At 52.1% G+C, this 25,238-nt stretch overlaps 51 non-coding genes and 35 pseudogenes across 51 annotated transcripts; all 86 read left to right on the top strand.

Annotated features, from left to right (window-relative positions):
* Positions 1–30: 30 nt before the first annotated feature.
* LOC143978633 (5S ribosomal RNA) lies at positions 31–149 on the top strand (annotated as a pseudogene).
* Positions 150–258: 109 nt separating this feature from the next.
* LOC143977423 (5S ribosomal RNA) lies at positions 259–377 on the top strand. The gene has a single exon (XR_013273702.1). It is a non-coding gene; the product is annotated as a 5S ribosomal RNA (ribosomal RNA).
* Positions 378–486: 109 nt separating this feature from the next.
* Positions 487–605, top strand: LOC143977210 (5S ribosomal RNA). The gene has a single exon (XR_013273493.1). It is a non-coding gene; the product is annotated as a 5S ribosomal RNA (ribosomal RNA).
* A 109-nt stretch (positions 606–714) lies between these two features.
* Positions 715–833, top strand: LOC143978360 (5S ribosomal RNA). The gene has a single exon (XR_013273928.1). It is a non-coding gene; the product is annotated as a 5S ribosomal RNA (ribosomal RNA).
* Positions 834–942: 109 nt separating this feature from the next.
* On the top strand, positions 943–1,061 carry LOC143978832 (5S ribosomal RNA). Its single transcript, XR_013273981.1, has one exon. It is a non-coding gene; the product is annotated as a 5S ribosomal RNA (ribosomal RNA).
* Positions 1,062–1,170: 109 nt separating this feature from the next.
* Positions 1,171–1,289, top strand: LOC143977177 (5S ribosomal RNA). The gene has a single exon (XR_013273461.1). It is a non-coding gene; the product is annotated as a 5S ribosomal RNA (ribosomal RNA).
* A 109-nt stretch (positions 1,290–1,398) lies between these two features.
* On the top strand, positions 1,399–1,517 carry LOC143977796 (5S ribosomal RNA; annotated as a pseudogene).
* A 109-nt stretch (positions 1,518–1,626) lies between these two features.
* Positions 1,627–1,745, top strand: LOC143977244 (5S ribosomal RNA). Its single transcript, XR_013273527.1, has one exon. It is a non-coding gene; the product is annotated as a 5S ribosomal RNA (ribosomal RNA).
* Positions 1,746–1,854: 109 nt separating this feature from the next.
* Positions 1,855–1,973, top strand: LOC143976458 (5S ribosomal RNA). Its single transcript, XR_013272765.1, has one exon. It is a non-coding gene; the product is annotated as a 5S ribosomal RNA (ribosomal RNA).
* A 109-nt stretch (positions 1,974–2,082) lies between these two features.
* LOC143979277 (5S ribosomal RNA) lies at positions 2,083–2,201 on the top strand. The gene has a single exon (XR_013274026.1). It is a non-coding gene; the product is annotated as a 5S ribosomal RNA (ribosomal RNA).
* Positions 2,202–2,310: 109 nt separating this feature from the next.
* Positions 2,311–2,429, top strand: LOC143978907 (5S ribosomal RNA; annotated as a pseudogene).
* Positions 2,430–2,538: 109 nt separating this feature from the next.
* On the top strand, positions 2,539–2,657 carry LOC143977940 (5S ribosomal RNA; annotated as a pseudogene).
* A 109-nt stretch (positions 2,658–2,766) lies between these two features.
* On the top strand, positions 2,767–2,885 carry LOC143977789 (5S ribosomal RNA; annotated as a pseudogene).
* A 5,037-nt stretch (positions 2,886–7,922) lies between these two features.
* Positions 7,923–8,041, top strand: LOC143976317 (5S ribosomal RNA). The gene has a single exon (XR_013272631.1). It is a non-coding gene; the product is annotated as a 5S ribosomal RNA (ribosomal RNA).
* Positions 8,042–8,150: 109 nt separating this feature from the next.
* Positions 8,151–8,269, top strand: LOC143977628 (5S ribosomal RNA; annotated as a pseudogene).
* A 109-nt stretch (positions 8,270–8,378) lies between these two features.
* Positions 8,379–8,497, top strand: LOC143979064 (5S ribosomal RNA; annotated as a pseudogene).
* Positions 8,498–8,607: 110 nt separating this feature from the next.
* On the top strand, positions 8,608–8,726 carry LOC143976564 (5S ribosomal RNA). Its single transcript, XR_013272866.1, has one exon. It is a non-coding gene; the product is annotated as a 5S ribosomal RNA (ribosomal RNA).
* A 109-nt stretch (positions 8,727–8,835) lies between these two features.
* On the top strand, positions 8,836–8,954 carry LOC143976509 (5S ribosomal RNA). The gene has a single exon (XR_013272813.1). It is a non-coding gene; the product is annotated as a 5S ribosomal RNA (ribosomal RNA).
* A 109-nt stretch (positions 8,955–9,063) lies between these two features.
* LOC143977411 (5S ribosomal RNA) lies at positions 9,064–9,182 on the top strand. The gene has a single exon (XR_013273691.1). It is a non-coding gene; the product is annotated as a 5S ribosomal RNA (ribosomal RNA).
* Positions 9,183–9,291: 109 nt separating this feature from the next.
* On the top strand, positions 9,292–9,410 carry LOC143979601 (5S ribosomal RNA). Its single transcript, XR_013274059.1, has one exon. It is a non-coding gene; the product is annotated as a 5S ribosomal RNA (ribosomal RNA).
* Positions 9,411–9,519: 109 nt separating this feature from the next.
* On the top strand, positions 9,520–9,638 carry LOC143976855 (5S ribosomal RNA). Its single transcript, XR_013273148.1, has one exon. It is a non-coding gene; the product is annotated as a 5S ribosomal RNA (ribosomal RNA).
* Positions 9,639–9,747: 109 nt separating this feature from the next.
* Positions 9,748–9,866, top strand: LOC143978266 (5S ribosomal RNA; annotated as a pseudogene).
* Positions 9,867–9,975: 109 nt separating this feature from the next.
* On the top strand, positions 9,976–10,094 carry LOC143976508 (5S ribosomal RNA). The gene has a single exon (XR_013272812.1). It is a non-coding gene; the product is annotated as a 5S ribosomal RNA (ribosomal RNA).
* A 109-nt stretch (positions 10,095–10,203) lies between these two features.
* On the top strand, positions 10,204–10,322 carry LOC143977850 (5S ribosomal RNA; annotated as a pseudogene).
* Positions 10,323–10,431: 109 nt separating this feature from the next.
* Positions 10,432–10,550, top strand: LOC143979589 (5S ribosomal RNA). The gene has a single exon (XR_013274057.1). It is a non-coding gene; the product is annotated as a 5S ribosomal RNA (ribosomal RNA).
* Positions 10,551–10,659: 109 nt separating this feature from the next.
* On the top strand, positions 10,660–10,778 carry LOC143978344 (5S ribosomal RNA; annotated as a pseudogene).
* Positions 10,779–10,887: 109 nt separating this feature from the next.
* LOC143980132 (5S ribosomal RNA) lies at positions 10,888–11,006 on the top strand. Its single transcript, XR_013274275.1, has one exon. It is a non-coding gene; the product is annotated as a 5S ribosomal RNA (ribosomal RNA).
* A 109-nt stretch (positions 11,007–11,115) lies between these two features.
* LOC143979499 (5S ribosomal RNA) lies at positions 11,116–11,234 on the top strand (annotated as a pseudogene).
* Positions 11,235–11,437: 203 nt separating this feature from the next.
* Positions 11,438–11,556, top strand: LOC143979577 (5S ribosomal RNA). The gene has a single exon (XR_013274055.1). It is a non-coding gene; the product is annotated as a 5S ribosomal RNA (ribosomal RNA).
* Positions 11,557–11,665: 109 nt separating this feature from the next.
* On the top strand, positions 11,666–11,784 carry LOC143977233 (5S ribosomal RNA). The gene has a single exon (XR_013273515.1). It is a non-coding gene; the product is annotated as a 5S ribosomal RNA (ribosomal RNA).
* Positions 11,785–11,893: 109 nt separating this feature from the next.
* LOC143977232 (5S ribosomal RNA) lies at positions 11,894–12,012 on the top strand. Its single transcript, XR_013273514.1, has one exon. It is a non-coding gene; the product is annotated as a 5S ribosomal RNA (ribosomal RNA).
* A 109-nt stretch (positions 12,013–12,121) lies between these two features.
* On the top strand, positions 12,122–12,240 carry LOC143976507 (5S ribosomal RNA). Its single transcript, XR_013272811.1, has one exon. It is a non-coding gene; the product is annotated as a 5S ribosomal RNA (ribosomal RNA).
* A 109-nt stretch (positions 12,241–12,349) lies between these two features.
* Positions 12,350–12,468, top strand: LOC143977815 (5S ribosomal RNA; annotated as a pseudogene).
* A 109-nt stretch (positions 12,469–12,577) lies between these two features.
* Positions 12,578–12,696, top strand: LOC143976549 (5S ribosomal RNA). Its single transcript, XR_013272852.1, has one exon. It is a non-coding gene; the product is annotated as a 5S ribosomal RNA (ribosomal RNA).
* A 109-nt stretch (positions 12,697–12,805) lies between these two features.
* On the top strand, positions 12,806–12,924 carry LOC143976854 (5S ribosomal RNA). Its single transcript, XR_013273147.1, has one exon. It is a non-coding gene; the product is annotated as a 5S ribosomal RNA (ribosomal RNA).
* A 109-nt stretch (positions 12,925–13,033) lies between these two features.
* Positions 13,034–13,152, top strand: LOC143979566 (5S ribosomal RNA). The gene has a single exon (XR_013274054.1). It is a non-coding gene; the product is annotated as a 5S ribosomal RNA (ribosomal RNA).
* A 109-nt stretch (positions 13,153–13,261) lies between these two features.
* Positions 13,262–13,380, top strand: LOC143977231 (5S ribosomal RNA). The gene has a single exon (XR_013273513.1). It is a non-coding gene; the product is annotated as a 5S ribosomal RNA (ribosomal RNA).
* Positions 13,381–13,489: 109 nt separating this feature from the next.
* On the top strand, positions 13,490–13,608 carry LOC143978425 (5S ribosomal RNA; annotated as a pseudogene).
* Positions 13,609–13,717: 109 nt separating this feature from the next.
* On the top strand, positions 13,718–13,836 carry LOC143978229 (5S ribosomal RNA; annotated as a pseudogene).
* Positions 13,837–13,946: 110 nt separating this feature from the next.
* Positions 13,947–14,065, top strand: LOC143977404 (5S ribosomal RNA). Its single transcript, XR_013273684.1, has one exon. It is a non-coding gene; the product is annotated as a 5S ribosomal RNA (ribosomal RNA).
* Positions 14,066–14,174: 109 nt separating this feature from the next.
* Positions 14,175–14,293, top strand: LOC143976362 (5S ribosomal RNA). Its single transcript, XR_013272672.1, has one exon. It is a non-coding gene; the product is annotated as a 5S ribosomal RNA (ribosomal RNA).
* Positions 14,294–14,402: 109 nt separating this feature from the next.
* On the top strand, positions 14,403–14,521 carry LOC143976914 (5S ribosomal RNA). The gene has a single exon (XR_013273206.1). It is a non-coding gene; the product is annotated as a 5S ribosomal RNA (ribosomal RNA).
* A 109-nt stretch (positions 14,522–14,630) lies between these two features.
* On the top strand, positions 14,631–14,749 carry LOC143977217 (5S ribosomal RNA). Its single transcript, XR_013273500.1, has one exon. It is a non-coding gene; the product is annotated as a 5S ribosomal RNA (ribosomal RNA).
* A 109-nt stretch (positions 14,750–14,858) lies between these two features.
* LOC143977969 (5S ribosomal RNA) lies at positions 14,859–14,977 on the top strand (annotated as a pseudogene).
* A 109-nt stretch (positions 14,978–15,086) lies between these two features.
* Positions 15,087–15,205, top strand: LOC143977878 (5S ribosomal RNA; annotated as a pseudogene).
* A 109-nt stretch (positions 15,206–15,314) lies between these two features.
* On the top strand, positions 15,315–15,433 carry LOC143977172 (5S ribosomal RNA). Its single transcript, XR_013273456.1, has one exon. It is a non-coding gene; the product is annotated as a 5S ribosomal RNA (ribosomal RNA).
* A 109-nt stretch (positions 15,434–15,542) lies between these two features.
* Positions 15,543–15,651, top strand: LOC143979733 (5S ribosomal RNA; annotated as a pseudogene).
* Positions 15,652–15,760: 109 nt separating this feature from the next.
* Positions 15,761–15,879, top strand: LOC143976452 (5S ribosomal RNA). Its single transcript, XR_013272759.1, has one exon. It is a non-coding gene; the product is annotated as a 5S ribosomal RNA (ribosomal RNA).
* A 109-nt stretch (positions 15,880–15,988) lies between these two features.
* LOC143978068 (5S ribosomal RNA) lies at positions 15,989–16,107 on the top strand (annotated as a pseudogene).
* Positions 16,108–16,216: 109 nt separating this feature from the next.
* On the top strand, positions 16,217–16,335 carry LOC143976749 (5S ribosomal RNA). The gene has a single exon (XR_013273045.1). It is a non-coding gene; the product is annotated as a 5S ribosomal RNA (ribosomal RNA).
* Positions 16,336–16,444: 109 nt separating this feature from the next.
* On the top strand, positions 16,445–16,563 carry LOC143978066 (5S ribosomal RNA; annotated as a pseudogene).
* A 109-nt stretch (positions 16,564–16,672) lies between these two features.
* LOC143979016 (5S ribosomal RNA) lies at positions 16,673–16,791 on the top strand (annotated as a pseudogene).
* Positions 16,792–16,900: 109 nt separating this feature from the next.
* Positions 16,901–17,019, top strand: LOC143976731 (5S ribosomal RNA). Its single transcript, XR_013273027.1, has one exon. It is a non-coding gene; the product is annotated as a 5S ribosomal RNA (ribosomal RNA).
* Positions 17,020–17,128: 109 nt separating this feature from the next.
* LOC143977877 (5S ribosomal RNA) lies at positions 17,129–17,247 on the top strand (annotated as a pseudogene).
* Positions 17,248–17,356: 109 nt separating this feature from the next.
* LOC143978234 (5S ribosomal RNA) lies at positions 17,357–17,475 on the top strand (annotated as a pseudogene).
* A 109-nt stretch (positions 17,476–17,584) lies between these two features.
* LOC143979732 (5S ribosomal RNA) lies at positions 17,585–17,693 on the top strand (annotated as a pseudogene).
* A 109-nt stretch (positions 17,694–17,802) lies between these two features.
* Positions 17,803–17,921, top strand: LOC143976748 (5S ribosomal RNA). The gene has a single exon (XR_013273044.1). It is a non-coding gene; the product is annotated as a 5S ribosomal RNA (ribosomal RNA).
* A 109-nt stretch (positions 17,922–18,030) lies between these two features.
* On the top strand, positions 18,031–18,149 carry LOC143977575 (5S ribosomal RNA; annotated as a pseudogene).
* A 109-nt stretch (positions 18,150–18,258) lies between these two features.
* On the top strand, positions 18,259–18,377 carry LOC143978131 (5S ribosomal RNA; annotated as a pseudogene).
* A 109-nt stretch (positions 18,378–18,486) lies between these two features.
* Positions 18,487–18,605, top strand: LOC143977433 (5S ribosomal RNA). Its single transcript, XR_013273711.1, has one exon. It is a non-coding gene; the product is annotated as a 5S ribosomal RNA (ribosomal RNA).
* Positions 18,606–18,931: 326 nt separating this feature from the next.
* LOC143977015 (5S ribosomal RNA) lies at positions 18,932–19,050 on the top strand. Its single transcript, XR_013273302.1, has one exon. It is a non-coding gene; the product is annotated as a 5S ribosomal RNA (ribosomal RNA).
* A 109-nt stretch (positions 19,051–19,159) lies between these two features.
* LOC143977121 (5S ribosomal RNA) lies at positions 19,160–19,278 on the top strand. The gene has a single exon (XR_013273406.1). It is a non-coding gene; the product is annotated as a 5S ribosomal RNA (ribosomal RNA).
* A 109-nt stretch (positions 19,279–19,387) lies between these two features.
* LOC143979756 (5S ribosomal RNA) lies at positions 19,388–19,496 on the top strand (annotated as a pseudogene).
* A 109-nt stretch (positions 19,497–19,605) lies between these two features.
* Positions 19,606–19,724, top strand: LOC143976320 (5S ribosomal RNA). The gene has a single exon (XR_013272634.1). It is a non-coding gene; the product is annotated as a 5S ribosomal RNA (ribosomal RNA).
* A 109-nt stretch (positions 19,725–19,833) lies between these two features.
* LOC143976881 (5S ribosomal RNA) lies at positions 19,834–19,952 on the top strand. The gene has a single exon (XR_013273173.1). It is a non-coding gene; the product is annotated as a 5S ribosomal RNA (ribosomal RNA).
* Positions 19,953–20,061: 109 nt separating this feature from the next.
* On the top strand, positions 20,062–20,180 carry LOC143977790 (5S ribosomal RNA). The gene has a single exon (XR_013273866.1). It is a non-coding gene; the product is annotated as a 5S ribosomal RNA (ribosomal RNA).
* Positions 20,181–20,289: 109 nt separating this feature from the next.
* On the top strand, positions 20,290–20,398 carry LOC143979834 (5S ribosomal RNA; annotated as a pseudogene).
* A 326-nt stretch (positions 20,399–20,724) lies between these two features.
* On the top strand, positions 20,725–20,843 carry LOC143976745 (5S ribosomal RNA). Its single transcript, XR_013273041.1, has one exon. It is a non-coding gene; the product is annotated as a 5S ribosomal RNA (ribosomal RNA).
* Positions 20,844–20,952: 109 nt separating this feature from the next.
* On the top strand, positions 20,953–21,071 carry LOC143977966 (5S ribosomal RNA; annotated as a pseudogene).
* A 109-nt stretch (positions 21,072–21,180) lies between these two features.
* Positions 21,181–21,299, top strand: LOC143976311 (5S ribosomal RNA). Its single transcript, XR_013272625.1, has one exon. It is a non-coding gene; the product is annotated as a 5S ribosomal RNA (ribosomal RNA).
* A 109-nt stretch (positions 21,300–21,408) lies between these two features.
* On the top strand, positions 21,409–21,527 carry LOC143977466 (5S ribosomal RNA). The gene has a single exon (XR_013273742.1). It is a non-coding gene; the product is annotated as a 5S ribosomal RNA (ribosomal RNA).
* A 109-nt stretch (positions 21,528–21,636) lies between these two features.
* LOC143979596 (5S ribosomal RNA) lies at positions 21,637–21,745 on the top strand (annotated as a pseudogene).
* Positions 21,746–22,072: 327 nt separating this feature from the next.
* Positions 22,073–22,191, top strand: LOC143976284 (5S ribosomal RNA). Its single transcript, XR_013272600.1, has one exon. It is a non-coding gene; the product is annotated as a 5S ribosomal RNA (ribosomal RNA).
* Positions 22,192–22,300: 109 nt separating this feature from the next.
* On the top strand, positions 22,301–22,419 carry LOC143977014 (5S ribosomal RNA). The gene has a single exon (XR_013273301.1). It is a non-coding gene; the product is annotated as a 5S ribosomal RNA (ribosomal RNA).
* Positions 22,420–22,528: 109 nt separating this feature from the next.
* Positions 22,529–22,637, top strand: LOC143979513 (5S ribosomal RNA; annotated as a pseudogene).
* Positions 22,638–22,746: 109 nt separating this feature from the next.
* Positions 22,747–22,864, top strand: LOC143979562 (5S ribosomal RNA; annotated as a pseudogene).
* Positions 22,865–22,973: 109 nt separating this feature from the next.
* On the top strand, positions 22,974–23,092 carry LOC143977441 (5S ribosomal RNA). The gene has a single exon (XR_013273719.1). It is a non-coding gene; the product is annotated as a 5S ribosomal RNA (ribosomal RNA).
* A 109-nt stretch (positions 23,093–23,201) lies between these two features.
* On the top strand, positions 23,202–23,320 carry LOC143976600 (5S ribosomal RNA). Its single transcript, XR_013272901.1, has one exon. It is a non-coding gene; the product is annotated as a 5S ribosomal RNA (ribosomal RNA).
* A 109-nt stretch (positions 23,321–23,429) lies between these two features.
* Positions 23,430–23,548, top strand: LOC143977150 (5S ribosomal RNA). Its single transcript, XR_013273435.1, has one exon. It is a non-coding gene; the product is annotated as a 5S ribosomal RNA (ribosomal RNA).
* A 109-nt stretch (positions 23,549–23,657) lies between these two features.
* Positions 23,658–23,766, top strand: LOC143979664 (5S ribosomal RNA; annotated as a pseudogene).
* A 109-nt stretch (positions 23,767–23,875) lies between these two features.
* LOC143977614 (5S ribosomal RNA) lies at positions 23,876–23,994 on the top strand (annotated as a pseudogene).
* A 109-nt stretch (positions 23,995–24,103) lies between these two features.
* LOC143979102 (5S ribosomal RNA) lies at positions 24,104–24,222 on the top strand (annotated as a pseudogene).
* A 109-nt stretch (positions 24,223–24,331) lies between these two features.
* LOC143976867 (5S ribosomal RNA) lies at positions 24,332–24,450 on the top strand. The gene has a single exon (XR_013273160.1). It is a non-coding gene; the product is annotated as a 5S ribosomal RNA (ribosomal RNA).
* Positions 24,451–24,559: 109 nt separating this feature from the next.
* Positions 24,560–24,678, top strand: LOC143978028 (5S ribosomal RNA; annotated as a pseudogene).
* Positions 24,679–24,787: 109 nt separating this feature from the next.
* LOC143980071 (5S ribosomal RNA) lies at positions 24,788–24,906 on the top strand. The gene has a single exon (XR_013274215.1). It is a non-coding gene; the product is annotated as a 5S ribosomal RNA (ribosomal RNA).
* A 109-nt stretch (positions 24,907–25,015) lies between these two features.
* Positions 25,016–25,134, top strand: LOC143976938 (5S ribosomal RNA). The gene has a single exon (XR_013273228.1). It is a non-coding gene; the product is annotated as a 5S ribosomal RNA (ribosomal RNA).
* Positions 25,135–25,238: the final 104 nt, after the last annotated feature.

The raw sequence follows: 25,238 nt of genomic DNA, 5'->3' as shown, positions 1-25,238 counted from the left end.
TCAAGAGAGTTGTAAGTAGGATGCAAGCTCGCCTACGGCCAAATCACCCTGAAAGCGCTCAATCTCGTCTGATCTCGGATGCTAAGCAGGGTCAGGCCTGGTTAGTACCTGGATGGGAGACCGCCTGGCAATACCAGGTGCCGTAGGCTTTTTTCCATTATGTTGTTGGCTTTGGCGACCTGCTGTATTTTTCCTCTCGATTGCCCGAGGTGACCACCTTGGCTTTTGTCAAGAGAGTTGTAAGTAGGGTGCAAGATCGCCTACGGCCACATCACCCTGAATGCGCTCGATCTCGTCTGATCTCGGATGCTAAGCAGGGTCGGGCCTGGTTAGTACCTGGATGGGAGACCGCCTGGGAATACCAGGTGCCGTAGGCTTTTTTCCATTATGTTGTTGGCTTTGGCGACCTGCTGTATTTTTCCTCTCGTTTGCCCGAGGTGACCACCTTGGCTTTTGTCAAGAGAGTTGTAAGTAGGGTGCAAGATCGCCTACGGCCACATCACCCTGAATGCGCTCGATCTCGTCTGATCTCGGATGCTAAGCAGGTTCGGGCCTGGTTAGTACCTGGATGGGAGACCGCCTGGGAATACCAGGTGCCGTCGGCTTTTTTCCATTATGTTGTTGGCTTTGGCGACCTGCTGTATTTTTCCTCTCGATTGCCCGAGGTGAGCACCTTGGCTTTTGTCAAGAGAGTTGTAAGTAGGGTGTAAGATCGCCTACGGCCACATCACCCTGAATGCGCTTGATCTCATCTGATCTCGGATGCTAAGCAGGGTCGGGCCTGGTTAGTACCTGGATGGGAGACCGCCTGGGAATACCAGGTGCCGTAGGCTTTTTTCCATTATGTTGTTGGCTTTGGCGACCTGCTGTACTTTTCCTCTCGGTTCCCCGAGGTGACCACCTTGGCTTTTGTCAAGATAGTTGTAAGTAGGGTGCAAGATCGCCTACGGCCACATCACCCTGAATGCGCTCGATCTCATCTGATCTCGGATGCTAAGCAGGGTCGGGCCTGGTTAGTACCTGGATGGGAGACCGCCTTGGAATACCAGGTGCCGTAGGCTTTTTTCCATTATGTTGTTGGCTTTGGCGACCTGCTGCATTTTCCCTCTCGATTGCCCGAGGTGACCACCTTGGCTTTTGTCAAGAGAGTTGTAAGTAGGGTGCAAGCTCACCTACGGCCACATCACCCTGAATGCGCTCGATCTCGTCTGATCTCGGATGCTGAGCAGGGTCGGGCCTGGTTAGTACCTGGATGGGAGACCGCCTGGGAATACCAGGTGCCGTAGGCTTTTTTCCATTATGTTGTTGGCTTTGGCGACCTGCTGTATTTTTCCTCTCGATTGCCCGAGGTGACCACCTTAGCTTTTGTCAAGAGAGTTGTAAGTAGGGTGCAAGATCGCCTACGGCCACATCAACCTGAATGCGCTTGATTTCGTCTGATCTCGGATGCTAAGCAGGGTCGGGCCTGGTTAGTACCTGGATGGGAGACCGCTTGGGAATACCAGGTGCCGTAGGCTTTTTTCCATTATGTTGTTGGCTTTGGCGACCTGCTGTATTTTTCCTCTCTATTGCCCGAGGTGACCACCTTGGCTTTTGTCAAGAGAGTTGTAAGTAGGGTGCAAGATCGCCTATGGCCACATCACCCTGAATGCGCTTGATCTTGTCTGATCTCGGATGCTAAGCAGGGTCGGGCCTGGTTAGTACCTGGATGGGAGACCGCCTGGGAATACCAGGTGCCGTAGGCTTTTTTCCATTATGTTGTTGGCTTTGGCGACCTGCTGTATTTTTCCTCTCGATTGCCCGAGGTGACCACCTTGGCTTTTGTCAAGAGAGTTGTAAGTAGGGTGCAAGATCGCCTACGGCCACATCACCCTGAAGGCACTCGATCTCGTCTGATCTCGGATGCTAAGCAGGGTCGGCCCTGGTTAGTACCTGGATGGGAGACCGCCTGGGAATACCAGGTGCCGTAGGCTTTTTTCCATTATGTTGTTGGCTTTGGCGACCTGCTGTATTTTTCCTCTCGTTTGCCCGAGGTGACCACCTTGGCTTTTGTCAAGAGAGTTGTAAGTATGGTGCAAGATCGCCTACGGCCACATCACCCTGAATGCGCTCGATCTCGTCTGATCTCGGATGCTAAGCAGGGTTGGGCCTGGTTAGTACCTGGATGGGAGACCGAATGGGAATACCAGGTGCCGTAGGCTTTTTTCCATCATGTTGTTGGCTTTGGCGACCTGCTGTATTTTTCCTCTCGATTGCCCGAGGTGACCACCTTGGCTTTTGTCAAGAGAGTTGTAAGTAGGGTGCAAGCTCGCCTACGGCCACATCACCCTGAATGCGCTCGATCTCGTCTGATCTCAGATGCTAAGTAGGGTCGGGCCTGGTTAGTACCTGGATGTGAGACCGCCTGGAAATACCAGGTGCCGTAGGCTTTTTTCATTTATGTTGTTGGCTTTGGCGACCTGCTGTATTTTTCCTCTCGATTGCCCGAGGTGACCACCTTGGCTTTTGTCAAGAGAGTTGTAAGCAGGGTGCAAGCTCGCTTACAGCCACATCACACTGAATGCGCTCGATCTCATCTGATCTCGGATGCTAAGCAGGGTCGGGCTTGGTTAGTACCTGGATGGGAGACCGCCTGGGAATACCAGGTGCCGTAGGCTTTTTTCCATTATGTTGTTGGCTTTGGCGACCTGCTGTATTTTTCCTCTCGATTGCCCGAGGTGACCACCTTGGCTTTTGTCAAGAGAGTTGTAAGTAGGGTGCAAGATTGCCTACAGCCACATCACCCTGAATGCGCTCGATCTCGTCTGATCTCGGATGCTAAGCAGGGTCGGGCCTGGTTGGTACCTGGATGGGAGACTGCCTGGGAATACCAGGTGCCGTAGGCTTTTTTCCATTATGTTGTTGGTTTTGGCGACCTGCTGTATTTATCCTCTCGATTGCCCGAGGTGACCACCTTGGCTTTTGTCAAGAGAGTTGTAAGTAGTAGGGTGCAAGATCCCCTACGGAGTGGGGCGTGACCGGAAGTGGAGACGGACGGATGTGCCTTGGCTGAGCTCCGCAGAGACCTCTCAGCATCTATAGCCATCCGTGCCCGCCGGGCGTTTTTTCGCCCTTCCAGGCTATCCATCCATCCCAGGGACCATCCGAGCTCCGGACGGAGTTGCTATTTTCGGCCGATCCATCACCGAAACGGACCCCGGGGCTGCGAGCAGCGAGACAGGCCGGTCTCCGCCGCCATCTTGCGGCCTACTCCGTGCCTCGAGACCTCCGGACGGCGGTTCTCGAGGCGTTTCCAGAGCCGGATCCCACGGTGCATCTCCCTACTGGACCCACCGGACCCCCTCGCCTGAGACAGGAGGCGGATGAGCGCCCGCCGGAGGCCCGGAGAGGATCCAGAGCTGCGCCCTGAGAGGTGAGACCCGGCGGCCATCTTGGTACACCCGAGGCCTAAAGCAGTCCTCCTGCAAACCCCTTTTGGCAGCTGCTCCACAGATTCCTGCAGGTAGAACATTGCCCCCACTCTCAGTTCAGCCTGTCCCCCACTAGATCGCTGCCCACTTGGTTCTGGTGCCTCTCTGAGTCCTGCACACACACCCTAGGCCCCACCAGCGGCCATCTTGGTGCACCCAGTCCCTCCACCCACTCTCCTGAGGCCTACATCTCTCTCAGCCGCATCCTGGTTTATGCCTAGACTCTCCTCATACTCCAGTGATATAGTGTTACCTGGGCTCCAACCCCCCCACTACCCTCTAATCTGCAACGTCCTATTCTGGGGTCACACCCCGGGTCTCTTTACTTGACAGACATGTGATCACTCTCTACGAGCCCTAGCCGCCTTTCAATGTTCCCCTACAGCTCACAGTCGCTACCTTTACATGGGGAGCTCCACGTGTAACTGAATGTATGCCTAGTCCCAACGCCTCATGGTGAAATACGGTCCGAAACACCTCCCTCAATCTCTGTCTGCTGAACTGCGGCCCTCACAGACTTTAGATCGCTTCCTAAGCAGGCCTGCCTCCCCTGTTCCAACTCCGGGTTCTTCCACATACGCACAAGTGGCTTCCCAACTGTCCGTACAAGATAATCCGAACCCTTTGTCAAAGGGCCACTTTGACACGATGTCCGCCCCTGTTACAGTTGAAGTACTCGACGATAAACTGCGAGTTCTCCTGCAAGACTTGACCAGTAATGTTTCGAAGGAAATGGGCAAACTCGCCCATGAACTGCGGGGGGAGCTGGCCCAGATTGGGGAACGGACTGACGTCCTGGAAACCAAATTTGACGATTTATTGCAATATGTACACGTCTTGGAGGAGGATAATGCCGGTTTGAAGCAGTCTGTCTCACAGCTCCAGTCCCAACAGGAGGACTTGGAGAACAGGGAACGCCGCCAAAACCTACGCATCAGAGGAGTCCCCGAGACCGTTAGTGAGGGGGAGATTAAACCTTACCTTCTCAGCCTCTTCAATGTTGTCGCCCCTAAAATCCCGGACATTGATTGGAGATTGGATAGGGCCCACAGGTCTTTAGCCCCAAAGCCCCCAGCCGGGGCCAACCCTAGAGACATCATTGTACGCTTCCACTACTACGACAGCAAAGAAGCTCTGACTGTGGCCACCCGTAACAAGTCTCGTCTGGAATTTAAAGGGGCCAAGATACAAATTTTTAGTGACCTATCCCCCATTACCTTAGCTAAACGTCGCAGCTTCCGCCCTGTAACTGCCCATCTGCAGAATCACCAGTTTCCGTATCGCTGGGGTTTCCCCTTTCGTCTTTCGGCTACTAAAGATGGGATTCAATACTCCATGAGGGACCTTCAGGAAAGTGAAGCTTTCATACGCAGTCTGGGTTTGCCACCACTGCCTGACGAAGACCCTGTCCCGCTTCCAACGACACCCAGACCCACGGCCACCCCGACACGGATTTGGACCCCAGCTCGTCAGAGATCGCAGAAATCCTTCTCTACTCCCCAGCGGAACTTGCATCCCAGACTACCTCCTTGAAGAGAACATTTAAGTGCTGTGTTTGGTTTATCTTGGCTTCGGCCCCTATTTCGCCATGTTTGTGTTTTTTTTTTTTTTTCCTCTTGACAGGGGGTATTCGCACAACTATTTACGGGTTGTGACTTTTCTTTTTGTTTTTGTTGATTGGGACTATGGTATATTGTTCACGCTGCCTATAGCTTTTTTCTGGAAGGTGGCAGGGTCCCTCTAGATGAGCAGGTACCCCTGATGTGCCTCCTTTTGTTCCGCGGCTGCGGCTGCGGACTCCTGGGTGGTTTTTACCCCCCAGGCCTTTTTGCTATTACTTATAGTTTACTTTTTTACTTTTTAGGCCTTTTTTTTGGCCTTTTTTTCATTTCTTGCCCATTTTGGCTGTTGTCTTTTTCAATCTCTAGATGCATTATTGTTGTTATTATATGTTTCTACCCGCTTTTCATTCCTAGGATACACCACGGCTCCCAGTATTTCCTTGGTTTACTCAGGTATATTTGTTTATTGTATGTTGGTTATGGGTACTTTAAGCTTCAACTACTTGGTGCACAATGGCTTTAAGGGTACTTACATACAATGTTAAAGGCTTGAACTCTATTCATAAGCGATGGTTGGCTCTGAAGGAGTTCAAGTCCTCCAATGCAGACGTGGTCCTAGTCCAGGAGACTCACTTCCGCCCAGGAGGCTCTCTTAAATTTGCTGCTAAACATTTTCCGGTTTCTTTTATGGCTTCCGATCCCTCTGGTAAAGCAGGGGTCGCGATACTGATTAAAAAAACCTGCCCGTTGCGGGTGAAGTCCTCATTCCTTGACCCACAGGGTAGATACATTCTCCTGGACTGCGACTACTTATCCCGCTCACTCACTATAGTTAATATTTACGCCCCGAATTCGGGCCAGGTTCAGTTCCTCTCTGGGGTCTTGGATGCTCTGGGCTCCTATGCCCAGCCATTCATGATCATTGGCGGGGACTTTAATATGACCATGTCCGCTAAGAGGGACAGACAAACCCTTTTCCCAGGTAACCCCTCTTCCAAAACTGAACGTCAATCCACTGCGTTTCGCAAGCTTATTAGATCCCATCACCTGCTAGATATTTGGAGGATTAAACACCCCACACACCGCCAATTTTCTTTTTATTCCCCCCCACATAAAATGTACTCTAGATTGGATTATATTTTTGTAACGGCACCTCTACTGACGTCGGCAGTAGCCTCAGAGTTGAATCCCATGACGTGGTCGGATCATGCCTCGGTCCAGCTCGACCTTACCCTCTCCTCCTCTACACCCAGGACCTGTCATTGGAGACTTAATGACTTCCTTCTCCGGGATCCGGTCACTAAGGCTCATTTATCTCAAAGTTTAACTGACTTTTTCCGATTTAACGTGGGCTCTGTGCGGGACGTATCCACCCTTTGGGAGGCGCACAAGGCCTTCTTTAGAGGAGAATGTATCTCAGCCGGCTCCCACCTAAAGCGGGACTCGGCAGCGCAGAGACTAGATATTTTTTCTCAGTTGCAAAAAGCTGAAGCTCTGCTCCTGTCCTCCCCTTCGGTGTCTCGTCTCCGCGCAGTGACCTCCCTACGCGAACGGTTAAAATCATTAGATTTGCATAGATGCTCCAAAGCCCTACTCTGGGCAAAACAGAAATTTTATGAGTTCGCTAACAAGCCTCATAGGATGTTGGTGAATAAGCTCAAACCCCGCCCATTCCACTCCTATCCCGATCTTCTTATTCAGTCGGATGGCACACCAACCTATTGCCCCTTAACAATGTCTAAAGTTTTTGGTGCTTTTTATAAGAAACTATATAACTGCCTAACCTCCGATCCCAACCACGCTTTCTCCCAAGATAGCTTTAATGACTTCTGCACCTCTTTGAAACTACCAGTCTTATCCTCTTCCCAGGTGGATACCCTGAACGCTGCCGTCATGCCAGAGGAATTGGCTGCGGTAGTGAAAGCTCTCCCATCCCATAAATCCCCAGGCCCATCTTTTTTCCTCTTTACAGAAAGGTAGAGTGCCTCATTCCCAATTCCTACATGCGCACATAACGGTTATCCCGAAGCCGGGTAAATCCCCTACCCTACCGGACAATTACAGACCCATAGCCTTACTTAACTCCGATTATAAGATCTTCACCAAAATTTTAGCTAATAGACTTTCCTCGATGATTCCCGCCCTGGTCCATAATGACCAGGTGGGATTTGTCCTGGGTAGACGTGCCGGTGATAACACTAGACGCACCATCGATCTCATAGACCTGCTCGACAAGACATCCCGCCCTGCCATTATTTTGAGTTTAGAAGCACAAAAAGCCTTTGATAGGCTGGGATGGCCGTACATGTTTGCCACGCTCCAGCGTTTTGGTTTTTCTGGTTCTTTCCTGTCAGCCCTGCAGGCCTTGTACTCACTTCCCACGTCCCAGGTCCAATTGGCATCTTATAGATCCCCACTCTTTACGCATAGTAACGGCACTAGACAGGGATGTCCCCTATCCCCCCTGTTGTTTATATTATGCCTTGAGCCCTTGGCCGCAGCTATAAGGGAAGACTCAGATATAAGCGGGATTTCTCTCAAACTGAAGGAATATAAGTTGTCCCTTTTTGCAGATGACATCCTCCTCACCTTGACGAAACCTCAAATTTCCCTCCCCAAACTTCATACACTCCTGGATACATTCAGTAAACTCTCGGGGTATAGGGTTAACACGACTAAAACTGAAGCGCTCCCCATTCACATTCCTCGGATGCTAAGCAGGGTCGGGCCTGGTTAGTACCTGGATGGGAGACCGCTTGGGAATACCAGGTGCCATAGGCTTTTTTCCATTATGTTGTTGGCTTTGGCGACCTGCTGTATTTTTCCTATCGTTTGCCCGAGGTGACCACCTTGGCTTTTGTCAAGAGAGTTGTAAGTAGGATGCAAGATCGCCTACGGCCACATCACCCTGAATGCGCTCGATCTCGTCTGATCTCGGATGCTAAGCAGGGTCGGGCCTGGTTAGTCCCTGGATGGGAGACCACCTGGGAATACCAGGTGCCGTAGGCCTTTTTCCATTATGTTGTTGGCTTTGGCGACCTGCTGTATTTTTCCTCTCGATTGCCCGAGGTGACCAGCTTGGCTTTTGTCAAGAGAGTTGTAAGTAGGGTGCAAGATCGCTTACAGCCACATCACCCTGAATGCGCTTGATCTCGTTTGATCTCGGATGCTAAGCAGGGTCGGGCCTGGTTAGTACCTGGATGGGAGACCGCCTGGGAATACCAGGTGCCGTAGGCTTTTTTCCATTATGTTGTTGGCTTTGGCGACCTGCTGTATTTTTCCTCTCGATTGCCAGAGGTGACCAGCTTGGCTTTTGTCAAGAGAGTTGTAAGTAGGGTGCAAGATCGCCTACAGCCACATCACCCTGAATGCGCTCAATCTCGTCTGATCTCGGATGCTAAGCAGGGTCGGGCCTGGTTAGTACCTGGATGGGAGACCGCTTGGGAATACCAGGTGCCGTAGCATTTTTTTCCATTATGTTGTTGGCTTTGGCGACCTGCTGTATTTTTCCTATCGTTTGCCCGAGGTGACCACCTTGGCTTTTGTCAAGAGAGTTGTAAGTAGGATGCAAGATCGCCTACGGCCACATCACCCTGAATGCGCTCGATCTCGTCTGATCTCGGATGCTAAGCAGGGTCGGGCCTGGTTAGTACCTGGATGGGAGACCGCCTGGGAATACCAGGTGCCGTAGGCCTTTTTCCATTATGTTGTTGGCTTTGGCGACCTGCTGTATTTTTCCTCTCGATTGCCCGAGGTGACCAGCTTGGCTTTTTTCAAGAGAGTTGTAAGTAGGGTGCAAGATCGCCTACAGCCACATCACCCTGAATGCGCTCGATCTCGTCTGATCTCGGATGCTAAGCAGGGTCGGGCCTGGTTAGTACCTGGATGGGAGACCGCCTGGGAATACCAGGTGCCGTAGGCTTTTTTCCATTATGTTGTTGGCTTTGGCGACCTGCTGTATTTTTCCTCTCGATTGCCCGAGGTGACCACCTTGGCTTTTGTCAAGAGAGTTGTAAGTAGGGTGCAAGATTGCCTACAGCCACATCACCCTGAATGCACTCAATCTCGTCTGATCTCGGATGCTAAGCAGGGTCGGGCCTGGTTAGTACCTGGATGGGAGACCGCTTGGGAATACCAGGTGCCGTAGGCTTTTTTCCATTATGTTGTTGGCTTTGGCGACCTGCTGTATTTTTCCTCTCGATTGCCCGAGGTGACCAACCTAGCTTTTGTCAAGAGAGTTGTAAGTAGGGTGCAAGATCGCCTACGGCCACATCATCCTGAATGCGCTCGATCTCGTCTGATCTCGGATGCTAAGCAGGGTCGGGCCTGGTTAGTACCTGGATGGGAGACCGCCTGGGAATACCAGGTGCCGTAGGCTTTTTTCCATTATGTTGTTGGCTTTGGCGACCTGCTGTATTTTTCCTCTCGATTGCCCGAGGTGACCAGCTTGGCTTTTGTCAAGAGAGTTGTAAGTAGGGTGCAAGATCGCCTACAGCTACATCACCCTGAATGCGCTCGATCTCGTCTGATCTCGGATGCTAAGCAGGGTCGGGCCTGGTTAGTACCTGGATGGGAGACCGCCTGGGAATACCAGGTGCCGTAGGCTTTTTTCCATTATGTTGTTGGCTTTGGCGACCTGCTGTATTTTTCCTCTCTATTGCCAGAGGTGACCACCTTGGCTTTTGTCAAGAGAGTTGTAAGTAGGGTGCAAGATCGCGTTCAGCCACATCACCCTGAATGTGCTCGATCTCGTCCGATCTCGGATGCTAAGCAGGGTCGGGCCTGGTTAGTACCTGGATGGGAGACCGCCTGGGAATACCAGGTGCCGTAGGCTTTTTCCCATTATGTTGTTGGCTTTGGCGACCTGCTGTATTTTTCCTCTCGATTGCCCGAGGTGACCACCTTGGCTTTTGTCAAGAGAGTTGTAAGTAGGGTGCAAGATCGCCTACAGCCACATCACCCTGAATGCGCTCGATCTCGTCTGATCTCGGATGCTAAGCAGGGTCGGGCCTGGTTAGTACCTGGATGGGAGACCGCCTGGGAATACCAGGTGCCGTAGGCTTTTTTCCATTATGTTGTTGGCTTTGGCGACCTGCTGTATTTTTCCTCTCGATTGCCCGAGGTGACCACCTTGGCTTTTGTCAAGAGAGTTGTAAGTAGGGTGCAAGATTGCCTACAGCCAAATCACCCTGAATGCGCTCAATCTCGTCTGATCTCGGATGCTAAGCAGGGTCGGGCCTGGTTAGTACCTGGATGGGAGACCGCTTGGGAATACCAGGTGCCGTAGGCTTTTTTCCATTATGTTGTTGGCTTTGGCGACCTGCTGTATTTTTCCTCTCGATTGCCCGAGGTGACCAACCTAGCTTTTGTCAAGAGAGTTGTAAGTAGGGTGCAAGATCGCCTACGGCCACATCATCCTGAATGCGCTCGATCTCGTCTGATCTCGGATGCTAAGCAGGGTCGGGCCTGGTTAGTACCTGGATGGGAGACCGCCTGGGAATACCAGGTGCCGTAGGCTTTTTTCCATTATGTTGTTGGCTTTGGCGACCTGCTGTATTTTTCCTCTCGATTGCCCGAGGTGACCACCTTGGCTTTTGTCAAGAGAGTTGTAAGTAGGGTGCAAGATTACCTACAGCCACATCACCCTGAATGCGCTCAATCTCGTCTGATCTCGGATGCTAAGCAGGGTCGGGCCTGGTTAGTACCTGGATGGGAGACCGCTTGGGAATACCAGGTGCCGTAGGCTTTTTTCCATTATGTTGTTGGCTTTGACGACCTGCTGTATTTTTCCTATCGTTTGCCCGAGGTGACCACCTTGGCTTTTGTCAAGAGAGTTGTAAGTAGGATGCAAGATTGCCTATGGCCACATCACCCTGAATGCGCTCGATCTCATCTGATCTCGGATGCTAAGCAGGGTCGGGCCTGGTTAGTACCTGGATGGGAGACTGCCTGGGAATACCAGGTGCCGTAGGCTTTTTTCCATTATGTTGTTGGCTTTGGCGACCTGCTGTATTTTTCCTCTCGATTGCCAGAGGTGACCACCTTGGCTTTTGTCAAGAGAGTTGTAAGTAGGGTGCAAGAATGCCTACAGCCACATCACCCTGAATGCGCTCAATCTCGTCTGATCTCGGATGCTAAGCAGGGTCGGGCCTGGTTAGTACCTGGATGGGAGACAGCTTGGGAATACCAGCTGCCGTAGGCTTTTTTCCATTATGTTGTTGGCTTTGGCGACCTGCTGTATTTTTCCTATCGTTTACCCGAGGTGACCACCTTGGCTTTTGTCAAGAGAGTTGTAAGTAGGATGCAAGATCGTTGGCTTTGGCGACCTGCTGTATTTTTCCTCTCGATTGCCCGAGGTGACCAACCTAGCTTTTGTCAAGAGAGTTGTAAGTAGGGTGCACGATCGCCTACGGCCACATCATCCTGAATGCGCTCGATCTCGTCTGATCTCGGATGCTAAGCAGGGTCGGGCCTGGTTAGTACCTGGATGGGAGACCGCCTGGGAATACCAGGTGCCGTAGGCTTTTTTCCATTATGTTGTTGGCTTTGGCGACCTGCTGTATTTTTCCTCTCGATTGCCCGAGGTGACCAGCTTGGCTTTTGTCAAGAGAGTTGTAAGTAGGGTGCAAGATCGCCTACAGCCACATCACGCTGAATGCGCTCGATCTCGTCTGATCTCGGATGCTAAGCAGGGTCGGGCCTGGTTAGTACCTGGATGGGAGACCGCCTGGGAATACCAGGTGCCGTAGGCTTTTTTCCATTATGTTGTTGGCTTTGGCGACCTGCTGTATTTTTCCTCTCGATTGCCCGAGGTGACCACCTTGGCTTTTGTCAAGAGAGTTGTAAGTAGGGTGCAAGATTGCCTACAGCCACATCACGCTGAATGCGCTCGATCTCGTCTGATCTCGGATGCTAAGCAGGGTCGGGCCTGGTTAGTACCTGGATGGGAGACCGCCTGGGAATACCAGGTGCCGTAGGCTTTTTTCCATTATGTTGTTGGCTTTGGCGACCTGCTGTATTTTTCCTCTCGATTGCCCGAGGTGACCAGCTTGGCTTTTGTCAAGAGAGTTGTAAGTAGGGTGCAAGATCGCCTACAGCCACATCACCCTGAATGCGCTCGATCTCGTCTGATCTCGGATGCTAAGCAGGGTCGGGCCTGGTTAGTACCTGGATGGGAGACCGCCTGGGAATACCAGGTGCCGTAGGCTTTTTTCCATTATGTTGTTGGCTTTGGCGACCTGCTGTATTTTTCCTCTCGATTGCCCGAGGTGACCACCTTGGCTTTTGTCAAGAGAGTTGTAAGTAGGGTGCAAGATTGCCTACAGCCACATCACCCTGAATGCGCTCAATCTCGTCTGATCTCGGATGCTAAGCAGGGTCGGGCCTGGTTAGTACCTGGATGGGAGACCGCTTGGGAATACCAGGTGCCGTAGGCTTTTTTCCATTATGTTGTTGGCTTTGGCGACCTGCTGTATTTTTCCTCTCGATTGCCCGAGGTGACCAACCTAGCTTTTGTCAAGAGAGTTGTAAGTAGGGTACAAGATCGCCTACGGCCACATCATCCTGAATGCGCTTGATCTCGTCTGATCTCGGATGCTAAGCAGGGTCGGGCCTGGTTAGTACCTGGATGGGAGACCGCCTGGGAATACCAGGTGCCGTAGGCTTTTTTCCATTATGTTGTTGGCTTTGGCGACCTGCTGTATTTTTCCTCTCGATTGCCCGAGGTGACCAGCTTGGCTTTTGTCAAGAGAGTTGTAAGTAGGGTGCAAGATCGCCTACAGCTACATCACCCTGAATGCGCTCGATCTCGTCTGATCTCGGATGCTAAGCAGGGTCGGGCCTGGTTAGTACCTGGATGGGAGACCGCCTGGGAATACCAGGTGCCGTAGGCTTTTTTCCATTATGTTGTTGGCTTTGGCGACCTGCTGTATTTTTCCTCTCGATTGCCCGAGGTGACCAACCTAGCTTTTGTCAAGAGAGTTGTAAGTAGGGTGCACGATCGCCTACGGCCACATCATCCTGAATGCGCTCGATCTCGTCTGATCTCGGATGCTAAGCAGGGTCGGGCCTGGTTAGTACCTGGATGGGAGACCGCCTGGGAATACCAGGTGCCGTAGGCTTTTTTCCATTATGTTGTTGGCTTTGGCGACCTGCTGTATTTTTCCTCTCGATTGCCCGAGGTGACCAGCTTGGCTTTTGTCAAGAGAGTTGTAAGTAGGGTGCAAGATCGCCTACAGCCACATCACGCTGAATGCGCTCGATCTCGTCTGATCTCGGATGCTAAGCAGGGTCGGGCCTGGTTAGTACCTGGATGGGAGACCGCCTGGGAATACCAGGTGCCGTAGGCTTTTTTCCATTATGTTGTTGGCTTTGGCGACCTGCTGTATTTTTCCTCTCGATTGCCCGAGGTGACCACCTTGGCTTTTGTCAAGAGAGTTGTAAGTAGGGTGCAAGATTGCCTACAGCCACATCACCCTGAATGCGCTCAATCTCGTCTGATCTCGGATGCTAAGCAGGGTCGGGCCTGGTTAGTACCTGGATGGGAGACCGCCTGCGAATACCAGGTGCCGTAGGCTTTTTTCCATTATGTTGTTGGCTTTGGCGAACTGCTGTATTTTTCCTTTCGATTGCCCGAGGTGACCACCTTTGCTTTTGTCAAGAGAGTTGTAAGTAGGGTGCAAGATCACCTAAAGCCACATCACCCTGAATGCGCTCGATCTCGTCTGATCTCGGATGCTAAGCAGGGTCGGGCCTGGTTAGTACCTGGATGGGAGACCGCCTGGGAATACCAGGTGCCGTAGGCTTTTTTCCATTATGTTGTTGGCTTTGGCGACCTGCTGTATTTTTCCTCTCGATTGCCCGATGTGACCACCTTGGCTTTTGTCAAGAGAGTTGTAAGTAGAGTGCAAAGATTGCCTACGGCCACATCACCCTGAATGCGCTCGATCTCGTCTGATCTCGGATGCTAAGCAGGGTCGGGCCTGGTTAGTACCTGGATGGGAGACCGCCTGGGAATACGAGGTGCCATAGGCTTTTTTCCATTATCTTGTTGGCTTTGGCGACCTGCTGTATTTTTCCTTTCGATTGCCCGAGGTGACCACCTTGGCTTTTGTCAAGAGAGTTGTAAGTAGAGTGCAAGATTGCCTACGGCCACATCACCCTGAATGCGCTCGATCTCGTCTGATCTCGGATGCTAAGCAGGGTCGGGCCTGGTTAGTACCTGGATGGGAGACCGCCTGGGAATACCAGGTGCCATAGGCTTTTTTCCATTATGTTGTTGGCTTTGGCGACCTGCTGTTTTTTTCCTCTCGATTGCCCGAGGTGACCACCTTGGCTTTTGTCAAGAGAGTTGTAAGTAGTATGCAAGATCGCCTACGGCCACATCACCCTGAATGCGCTCGATCTCGTCTGATCTCGGATGCTAAGCAGGGTCGGGCCTGTTTAGTACCTGGATAGGAGACCGCCTGGGAATACCAGGTGCCGTAGGCTTTTTTCCATTATGTTGTTGGCTTTGGCGACCTGCTGTATTTTTCCTCTCGATTGCCCGAGGTGACCACCTTGGCTTTTGTCAAGAGAGTTGTAAGTAGGGTGCAAGATCGCCTACGGCCACATCACCCTGAATGCGCTCGATTTCGTTTAATCTCGGATGCTAAGAAGGGTCGGGCCTGGTTAGTACCTGGATGGGAGACCGCCTGGGAATACCAGGTGCCGTAGGCCTTTTTCCATTATGTTGTTGGCTTTGGCGACCTGCTGTATTTTAACTCTCGATTGCCCGAGGTGACCACCTTGGCTTTTGTCAAGAGAGTTGTAAGTAGGGTTCAAGATCGCCTACAGCCACATCACCCTGAATGCGCTCGATCTCGTCTGATCTCGGATGCTAAGCAGGGTCGGGCCTGGTTAGTACCTGGATGGGAGACCGCCTGGGAATACTAGGTGCCATAGGCTTTTTTCCATTATGTTGTTGGCTTTGGCGACCTGCTGTATTTTTCCTCTCGATTGCCCGAGGTGACCACCTTGGCTTTTGTCAAGAGAGTTGTAAGTAGGGTGCAAGATCGCCTGTGGCCGCATCACCCTGAATGCGCTCGATCTCGTCTGATCTCGGATGCTAAGCAGGGTCAGGCCTGGTTAGTACCTGGATGGGAGACCGCCTGGGAATACCAGGTGCCGTAGGCTTTTTTCCATTATGTTGTTGGCTTTGGCGACCTGCTGTATTTTTCCTCTCGATTGCCCGAGGTGACCACCTTGGCTTTTGTCAAGAGAGTTGTAAGTAGGGTGCAAGATCGCCTACGGCCACATCACCCTGAATGCGCTCGATTTCGTTTGATCTCGGATGCTAAGAAGGGTCGGGCCTGGTTAGTACCTGGATGGGAGACCGCCTGGGAATACCAGGTGCCGTAGGCCTTTTTCCATTATGTTGTTGGCTTTGGCGACCTGCTGTATTTTTCCTCTCGATTGCCCGAGGTGACCACCTTGGCTTTTATCAAGAGAGTTGTAAGTAGGGTTCAAGATCGCCTACAGCCACATCACCCTGATTGCGCTTGATCTCGGATGCTAAGCAGGGTCAGGCCTGGTTAGTACCTGGATGGGAGACCGCCTGGGAATACCAGGTGCCGTAGGCATTTTTCCATTATGTTGTTGGCTTTGGCGACCTGCTGTATTTTTCCTCTCGATTGCCCGAGGTGACCCCCTTGGCTTTTGTCAAGAGAGTTGTAAGTAGGGTGCAAGATCGCCTATGGTCACATCACCCTGAATGCGCTCGATCTCGTCTGATCTCGGATGCTAAACAGGGTCGGGCCTGGTTAGTACCTGGATGGGAGACCGCCTGGGAATACCAGGTGCCGTAGGCTTTTTTCCATTATGTTGTTGGCTTTGGCGACCTGCTGTATTTTTCCTCTCGATTGCCCGAGGTGACCACCTTGGCTTTTGTCAAGAGAGTTGTAAGTAGGGTTCAAAATCGCCTACAGTCGCATCACCCTGAATGCGCTCGATCTCGTCTGATCTCGGATGCTAAGCAGGGTCGGGCCTGGTTAGTACCTGGACGGGAGACCGCCTGGGAATACCAGGTGCCGTAGGCTTTTTTCCATTATGTTGTTGGCTTTGGCGACCTGCTGTATTTTTCCTCTCGATTGCCCGAGGTGACCACCTTGGCTTTTGTCAAGAGAGTTGTAAGTAGGGTGCAAGATCGCCTACGGCCACATCACCCTGAATGCGCTCGATCTCGTCTGATCTCGGATGCTAAGCAGCGTCGGGCCTGGTTAGTACCTGGATGGGAGACCGCCTGGGAATACCGGGTGCCGTAGGCTTTTTTCCATTATGCTGTTGGCTTTGGCGACCTGCTGTATTTTTCCTCTCGATTGCCCGAGGTGACCACCTTGGCTTTTGTCAAGAGAGTTGTAAGTAGGGTTCAAAATCGCCTACAGTCGCATCACCCTGAATGCGCTCGATCTCGTCTGATCTCGGATGCTAAGCAGGGTCGGGCCTGGTTAGTACCTGGACGGGAGACCGCCTGGGAATACCAGGTGCCGTAGGCTTTTTTCCATTATGTTGTTGGCTTTGGCGACCTGCTGTATTTTTCCTCTCGATTGCCCGAGGTGACCACCTTGGCTTTTATCAAGAGAGTTGTAAGTAGAGTGCAAGATCGCCTACAGCCACATCACCCTGAATGCGCTCAATCTTGTCTGATCTCGGATGCTAAGCAGGGTCGGGCCTGGTTAGTACCTGGATGGGAGACCGGCCGGGAATACCAGGTGCCGTAGGCTTTTTTCCATTATGTTGTTGGCTTTGGCGACCTGCTGTATTTTTCCTCTCGATTGCCCGAGGTGACCACCTTGGCTTTTGTCAAGAGAGTTGTAAGTAGAGTGCAAGATCGCCTACAGCCACATCACCCTGAATGCGCTTGATCTCGTCTGATCTCGGAAGATAAGCAGGGTCGGGCCTGGTTAGTACCTGGATGGGAGACCGCCTGGGAATACCAGGTGCCGTAGGCTTTTTTCCATTATGTTGTTGGCTTTGGCGACCTGCTGTATTTTTCCTCTCGATTGCCCGAGGTGACCACCTTGGCTTTTGTCAAGAGAGTTGTAAGTAGGGTGCAAGATCGCCTGTGGCCGCATCACCCTGAATGCGCTCGATCTCGTCTGATCTCGGATGCTAAGCAGGGTCAGGCCTGGTTAGTACCTGGATGGGAGACCGCCTGGGAATACCAGGTGCCGTAGGCTTTTTTCCATTATGTTGTTGGCTTTGGCGACCTGCTGTATTTTTCCTCTCGATTGCCCGAGGTGACCACCTTGGCTTTTGTCAAGAGAGTTGTAAGTAGGGTGCAAGATCGCCTACGGCCACATCACCCTGAATGCGCTCGATTTCGTTTGATCTCGGATGCTAAGAAGGGTCGGGCCTGGTTAGTACCTGGATGAGAGACCGCCTGGGAATACCAGGTGCCGTAGGCCTTTTTCCATTATGTTGTTGGCTTTGGCGACCTGCTGTATTTTTCCTCTCGATTGCCCGAGGTGACCACCTTGGCTTTTATCAAGAGAGTTGTAAGTAGGGTTCAAGATCGCCTACAGCCACATCACCCTGATTGCGCTTGATCTCGGATGCTAAGCAGGGTCAGGCCTGGTTAGTACCTGGATGGGAGACCGCCTGGGAATACCAGGTGCCGTAGGCATTTTTCCATTATGTTGTTGGCTTTGGCGACCTGCTGTATTTTTCCTCTCGATTGCCCGAGGTGACCCCCTTGGCTTTTGTCAAGAGAGTTGTAAGTAGGGTGCAAGATCGCCTACGGCCACATCACCCTGAATGCGCTCGATCTCGTCTGATCTCGGATGCTAAGCAGCGTCGGGCCTGGTTAGTACCTGGATGGGAGACCGCCTGGGAATACCGGGTGCCGTAGGCTTTTTTCCATTATGTTGTTGGCTTTGGCGACCTGCTATATTTTTCCTCTCGATTGCCCGAGGTGACCACCTTGGCTTTTGTCAAGAGAGTTGTAAGTAGGGTGCAAGATCGCCTATGGTCACATCACCCTGAATGCGCGCGATCTCGTCTGATCTCGGATGCCAAGCAGGGTCGGGCCTGGTTAGTACCTGGACGGGAGACCGCCTGGGAATACCAGGTGCCGTAGGCTTTTTTCCATTATGTTGTTGGCTTTGGCGACCTGCTGTATTTTTCCTCTCGATTGCCCGAGGTGACCACCTTGGCTTTTATCAAGAGAGTTGTAAGTAGAGTGCAAGATCGCCTACGGCCACATCACCCTGAATGCGCTCAATCTTGTCTGATCTCGGATGCTAAGCAGGGTCGGGCCTGGTTAGTACCTGGATGGGAGACCGGCTGGGAATACCAGGTGCCGTAGGCTTTTTTCCATTATGTTGTTGGCTTTGGCGACCTGCTGTATTTTTCCTCTCGATTGCCCGAGGTGACCACCTTGGCTTTTGTCAAGAGAGTTGTAAGTAGAGTGCAAGTTCGCCTACGGCCACATCACCCTGAATGCGCTCGATCTCGTCTGATCTCGAATGCTATGCAGGGTCGGGCCTGGTTATTACCTGGATGGGAGACCGCCTGGGAATACCAGGTGCCGTAGGCTTTTTTCCATTATGTTGTTGGCTTTGGCGACCTGCTGTATTTTTCCTCTCGATTGCCCGAGGTGACCACCTTGGCTTTTGTCAAGAGAGTTGTAAGTAGGGTGCAAGATCGCCTACAGCCACATCACCCTGAATGCGCTCAATCTCGTCTGATCTCGGATGGTAAGCAGGGTCGATCCTGGATGGGAGACCGCCTGGGAATACCAGGTGCCGTAGGCTTTTTTCCATTATGTTGTTGGCTTTGGCGACCTGCTGTATTTTTCCTCTCGATTGTCCGAGGTGACCACCTTGGCTTTTGTCAAGAGAGTTGTAAGTAGGGTGCACGATCGCCTGCGGCCACATCACCCTAGATGCGCTCGATCTCGTCTGATCTCGGATGCTAAGCAGGGTCGAGCCTGGTTAGTACCTGGATGGGAGCCCGCCTGGGAATACCAGGTGCCGTAGGCTTTTTTCCATTATGTTGTTGGCTTTGGCGACCTGCTGTATTTTTCCTCTCGATTGCCCGAGGTGACCACCTTGGCTTTTGTCAAGAGAGTTGTAAGTAGGGTGCAACACCGCCTACGGCCACATCACCCTGAATGCGCTCGATCTCGTCTGATCTCGGATGCTAAGCAGGGTCGCGCCTGGTTAGTAACTGGATGGGAGACCGCCTGGGAATACCAGGTGCCGTAGGCTTTTTTCCATTATGTTGTTGGCTTTGGCGACCTGCTGTATTTTTCCTCTCGATTGCCCGAGGTGACCACCTTGGCTTTTGTCAAGAGAGTTGTAAGAAGGGTGCAAGATCGCCTACAGCCACATCACCCTCAATGCGCTCGATCTCGGATGCTAAGCAGGGTCGGGCCTGGTTAGTACCTGGATGGGAGACCGCCTGGGAATGCCAGGTGCCATAGGCTTTTTTCCATTATGTTGTTGGCTTTGGCGACCTGCTGTATTTTTCCTCTCGATTGCCCGAGGTGACCACCTTGGCTTTTGTCAAGAGAGTTGTAAGTAGGGTTCAAGATTGCCTACGGCCACATCACCCTGAATGCGCTCAATCTCGTCTGATCTCGGATGCTAAGCAGGGTCGAGCCTGGTTAGTACCTGGATGGGAGACCGCCTGGGAATACCAGGTGCCGTAGGCTTTTTTCCATTATGTTGTTGGCTTTGGCGACCTGCTGTATTTTTCCTCTCGATTGCCCGAGGTGACCACCTTGGCTTTTGTCAAGAGAGTTGTAAGTAGGGTGCAAGATCGCCTGCAGCCACATCACCCTGAATGCGCTCGATCTCGTCTGATCTCGGATGCTAAGCAGGGTCGGGCCTGGTTAGTACCTGGATGGGAGACCGCCTGGGAATACCAGGTGCCGTAGGCTTTTTTCCATTATGTTGTTGGCTTTGGCGACCTGCTGTATTTTTCCTCTCGATCGCCCGAGGTGACCACCTTGACTTTTGTCAAGAGAGTTGTAAGCAGGGTGCAAGAACGCCTACGGCCACATCACCCTGAATGCGCTCGATCTCGTCTGATCTCGGATGCTAAGCAGGGTCGGGCCTGGTTAGTACCTGGATGGGAGACCGCCTGGGAATACCAGGTGCTGTAGGCTTTTTTCCATTATGTTGTTGGCTTTGGCGACCTGCTGTATTTTTCCTCTCGATTGCCCGAGGTGACCACCTTGGCTTTTGTCAAGAGAGTTGTAAGTAGGCTGCAAGACCGCCTATGGCCACATCACCCTGAATGCGCTCGATCTCAGATGCTTAGCAGGGTCGGGCCTGGTTAGTACCTGGATGGGAGACCGCCTGGGAATACCAGGTGCAGTAGGCTTTTTTCCATTATGTTGTTGGCTTTGGCGACCTGCTGTATTTTTCCTCTCGATTGCCCGAGGTGACCACCTTGGCTTTTGTCAAGAGAGTTGTAAGTAGGGTTCAAGATTGCCTACGGCCACATCACCCTGAATGCGCTCAATCTCGTCTGATCTCGGATGCTAAGCAGGGTCAAGCCTGGATGGGAGACCGCCTGGGAATACCAGGTGCCGTAGGCTTTTTTCCATTATGTTGTTGGCTTTGGCGACCTGCTGTATTTTTCCACTCGATTGTCCGAGGTGACCACCTTGGCTTTTGTCAAGAGAGTTGTAAGTAGGGTGCAAGATTCCCTGCGGCCACATCACCCTGAATGCGCTCGATCTCGTCTGATCTCGGATGCTAAGCAGGGTCGGGCCTGGTTAGTACCTGGATGGGAGACCGCCTGGGAATACCAGGTGCCGTAGGCTTTTTTCCATTATGTTGTTGGCTTTGGCGACCTGCTGTATTTTTCCTCTCGATTGCCCGAGGTGACCACCTTGGCTTTTGTCAAGAGAGTTGTAAGTAGGGTGCAAGACCGCCTACGGCCACATCACCCTGAATGCGCTCGATCTCGTCTGATCTCGGATGCTAAGCAGTGTCACGCCTGGTTAGTACCTGGATGGGAGACCGCCTGGGAATACCAGGTGCCGTAGGCTTTTTTCCATTATGTTGTTGGCTTTGGCGACCTGCTGTATTTTTCCTCTCGATTGCCCGAGGTGACCACCTTGGCTTTTCTCAAGGGAGTTGTAAGTAGGGTGCAAGATCGCCTACGGCCACATCACCCTGAATGCGCTCGATCTCGTCTGATCTCGGATGATAAGCAGGGTCGGGCCTGGTTAGTACCTGGATGGGAGACCGCCTGGGAATACCAGGTGCTGTAGGCATTTTTCCATTATGTTGTTGGCTTTGGCGACCTGCTGTATTTTTCCTCTCGATTGCCCGAGGTGACCACCTTGGCTTTTGTCAAGAGAGTTGTAAGTAGGCTGCAAGACCGCCTATGGCCACATCACCCTGACTGCGCTCGATCTCGTCTGATCTCGGATGCTAAGCAGGGTCGCGCCTGGTTAGTACCTGGATGGGAGACCGCCTGGGAATACCAGGGGCCGTAGGCTTTTTTCCATTATGTTGTTGGCTTTGGCGACCTGCTGTATTTTTCCTCTCGATTGCCCGAGGTGACCACCTTGGCTTTTATCAAGAGAGTTGTAAGTAGGGTGCAAGATCGCCTACAGCCACATCACCCTGAATGCGCTCGATCTCGGATGCTTAGCAGGGTCGGGCCTGGTTAGTACCTGGATGGGAGACCGCCTGGGAATACCAGGTGCAGTAGGCTTTTTTTCCATTATGTTGTTGGCTTTGGCGACCTGCTGTATTTTTCCTCTCGATTGCCCGAGGTGACCACCTTGGCTTTTGTCAAGAGAGTTGTAAGTAGGGTTCAAGATTGCCTACGGCCACATCACCCTGAATGCGCTCAAACTCGTCTGATCTCGGATGCTAAGCAGGGTCGAGCCTGGATGGGAGACCGCCTGGGAATACCAGGTGCCGTAGGCTTTTTTCCATTATGTTGTTGGCTTTGGCGACCTGCTGTATTTTTCCACTTGATTGTCCGAGGTGACCACCTTGGCTTTTGTCAAGAGAGTTGTAAGTAGGGTGCAAGATTGCCTGCGGCCACATCACCTTGAATGCGCTCGATCTCGTCTGATCTCGGATGCTAAGCAGGGTCGGGCCTGGTTAGTACCTGGATGGGAGACCGCCTGGGAATACCAGGTGCCGTAGGCTTTTTTCCATTATGTTGTTGGCTTTGGCGACCTGCTGTATTTTTCCTCTCGATTGCCCGAGGTGACCACCTTGGCTTTTGTCAAGAGAGTTGTAAGTAGGGTGCAAGAACGCCTACGGCCACATCACCCTGAATGCGCTCGATCTCGTCTGATCTCGGATGCTAAGCAGTGTCGCGCCTGGTTAGTACCTGGATGGGAGACCGCCTGGGAATACCAGGTGCCGTAGGCTTTTTTCCATTATGTTGTTGGCTTTGGCGACCTGCTGTATTTTTCCTCTCGATTGCCCGAGGTGACCACCTTGGCTTTTGTCAAGAGAGTTGTAAGTAGGGTGCAAGATCGCCTACAGCCACATCACCCTGAATGCGCTCGATCTCGGATGCTAAGCAGGGTCGGGCCTGGTTAGTACCTGGATGGGAGACCGCCTGGGAATACCAGGTGCCATAGGCTTTTTTCCATTATGTTGTTGGCTTTGGCGACCTGCTGTATTTTTCGTCTCTATTGCCCGAGGTGACCACCTTGGCTTTTGTCAAGAGAGTTGTAAGTAGTGTTCAAGATTGCCTACGGCCACATCACCCTGAATGCGCTCAATCTCGTCTGATCTCGGATGCTAAGCAGGGTCGAGCCTGGTTAGTACCTGGTTCGGAGACCGCCTGGGAATACCAGGTGCGAAGGCTTTTTTCCATTATGTTGTTGGCTTTGGCGACCTGCTGTATTTTTCCTCTCGATTGCCCGAGGTGACCACCTTGGCTTTTGTCAAGAGAGTTGTAAGTAGGGTGCAAGATCGCCTGCAGCCACATCACCCTGAATGCGCTCGATCTCGTCTGATCTCGGATGCTAAGCAGGGTCGGGCCTGGTTAGTACCTGGATGGGAGGCCGCCTGGGAATACCAGGTGCCGTAGGCTTTTTTCCATTATGTTGTTGGCTTTGGCGACCTGCTGTTTTTTTCCTCTCAATTGCCCGAGGTGACCACCTTGACTTTTGTCAAGAGAGTTGTAAGCAGGGTGCAAGATCGCCTACGGCCACATCACCCTGAATGTGCTCGATCTCGTCTGATCTCGGATGATAAGCAGGGTCGGGCCTGGTTAGTACCTGGATGGGAGACCGCCTGGGAATACCAGGTGCTGTAGGCTTTTTTCCATTATGTTGTTGGCTTTGGCGACCTGCTGTATTTTTCCTCTCGATTGCCCGAGGTGACCACCTTGGCTTTTGTCAAGAGAGTTGTAAGTAGGCTGCAAGACCGCCTATGGCCACATCACCCTGAATGCGCTCGATCTCGTCTGATCTCGGATGCTAAGCAGGGTCGCGCCTGGTTAGTACCTGGATGGGAGACCGCCTGGGAATACCAGGTGCCGTAGGATTTTTTCCATTATGTTGTTGGCTTTGGCGACCTGCTGTATTTTTCCTCTCGATTGCCCGAGGTGACCACCTTGGCTTTTGTCAAGAGAGTTGTGAGTAGGGTGCAAGATCGCCTACAGCCACATCACCCTGAATGCGCTCGATCTAGGATGCTAAGCAGGGTCGGGCCTGGTTAGTACCTGGATGGGAGACCGTCTGGGAATACCAGGTGCCGTAGGCTTTTTTCCATTATGTTGTTGGCTTTGGCGACCTGCTGTATTTTTCCTCTCGATTGCCCGAGGTGACCACCTTGGCTTTTGTCAAGAGAGTTGTAAGTAGGGTGCAAGACCGCCTACGGCCACATCACCCTGAATGCGCTCGATCTCGTCTGATCTCAGATGCTAAGCAGGGTCGCGCCTGGTTAGTACCTGGATGGGAGATCACCTGGGAATACCAGGTGCCGTAGGCTTTTTTCCATTATGTTGTTGGCTTTGGCGACCTGCTGTATTTTTCCTCTCGATTGCCCGAGGTGACCACCTTGGCTTTTGTCAAGAGAGTTGTAAGTAGGGTGCAAGATCGCCTGCGGCCACATTACCCTGAATGCGCTCAATCTCATCTGATCTCGGATGGTAAGCAGGGTCGGGCCTAGTTAGTACCTGGATGGGAGACCATCTGGGAATACCAGGAGCCGTAGGCTTTTTTCCATTATGTTGTTGGCTTTGGCGACCTGCTGTATTTTTCCTCTCGATTGCCCGAGGTGACCACCTTGACTTTTGTCAAGAGAGTTGTAAGCAGCGTGCAAGATCGCCTACGGCCACATCACCCTGAATGCGTTCGATCTCGTCTGATCTCGGATGATAAGCAGGGTCGGGCCTGGTTAGTACCTGGATGGGAGACCGCCTGGGAATACCAGGTGCTGTAGGCTTTTTTCCATTATGTTGTTGGCTTTGGCGACATGCTGTATTTTTCCTCTCGATTGCCCGAGGTGACCACCTTGGCTTTTGTCAAGAGAGTTGTAAGTAGGGTGCAAGATCGCCTGCGGCCACATCACCCTGAATGCGCTCGATCTCGTCTGATCTCGGATGGTAAGCAGGGTCGGGCCTGGTTAGTACCTGGATGGGAGACCGTCTGGGAATACCAGGTGCCCTAGGCTTTTTTCCATTATGTTGTTGGCTTTGGCGACCTGCAGTTTTTTTCCTCTCGATTGCCCGAGGTGACCACCTTGGCTTTTGTCAAGAGAGTTGTAAGTATGGTGCAAGACCGCCTACGGCCACATCACCCTGAATGCGCTCGATCTCGTCTGATCTCGGATGCTAAGCAGGGTCGGGCCTGGTTAGTACCTGGATGGGAGACCGCCTGGGAATACTAGGTGCCGTAGGCTTTTTTCCATTATGTTGTTGGCTTTGGCGACCTGCTGTATTTTTCCTCTCGATTGCCCGAGGTGACCACCTTGGCTTTTGTCAAGAGAGTTGTAAGTAGGGATCAAGATTGCCTACTGCCACATCACCCTGAATGCGCTTGATCTCATCTGATCTCGGATGCTAAGCAGGGTCGGGCCTGGTTAGTACCTGGATGGGAGACCGCCTGGGAATACCAGGTGCCGTAGGCTTTTTTCCATTATGTTGTTGGCTTTGGCGACCTGCTGTATTTTTCCTCTCGATTGCCCGAGGTGACCACCTTGGCTTTTGTCAAGAGAGTTGTAAGTAGGGTGCA

Source organism: Lithobates pipiens, unplaced genomic scaffold (assembly GCF_037356315.1).
Source record: "Lithobates pipiens isolate NorthernLeopardFrog02 unplaced genomic scaffold, aLitPip1_a1.2 Scaffold_13, whole genome shotgun sequence".
Taxonomy (NCBI): Eukaryota; Metazoa; Chordata; class Amphibia; order Anura; family Ranidae; genus Lithobates; species Lithobates pipiens.
The sequence above is the reverse complement of the archived record's forward strand: the minus strand, read 5'-3'. Positions and strand labels throughout refer to the sequence as shown.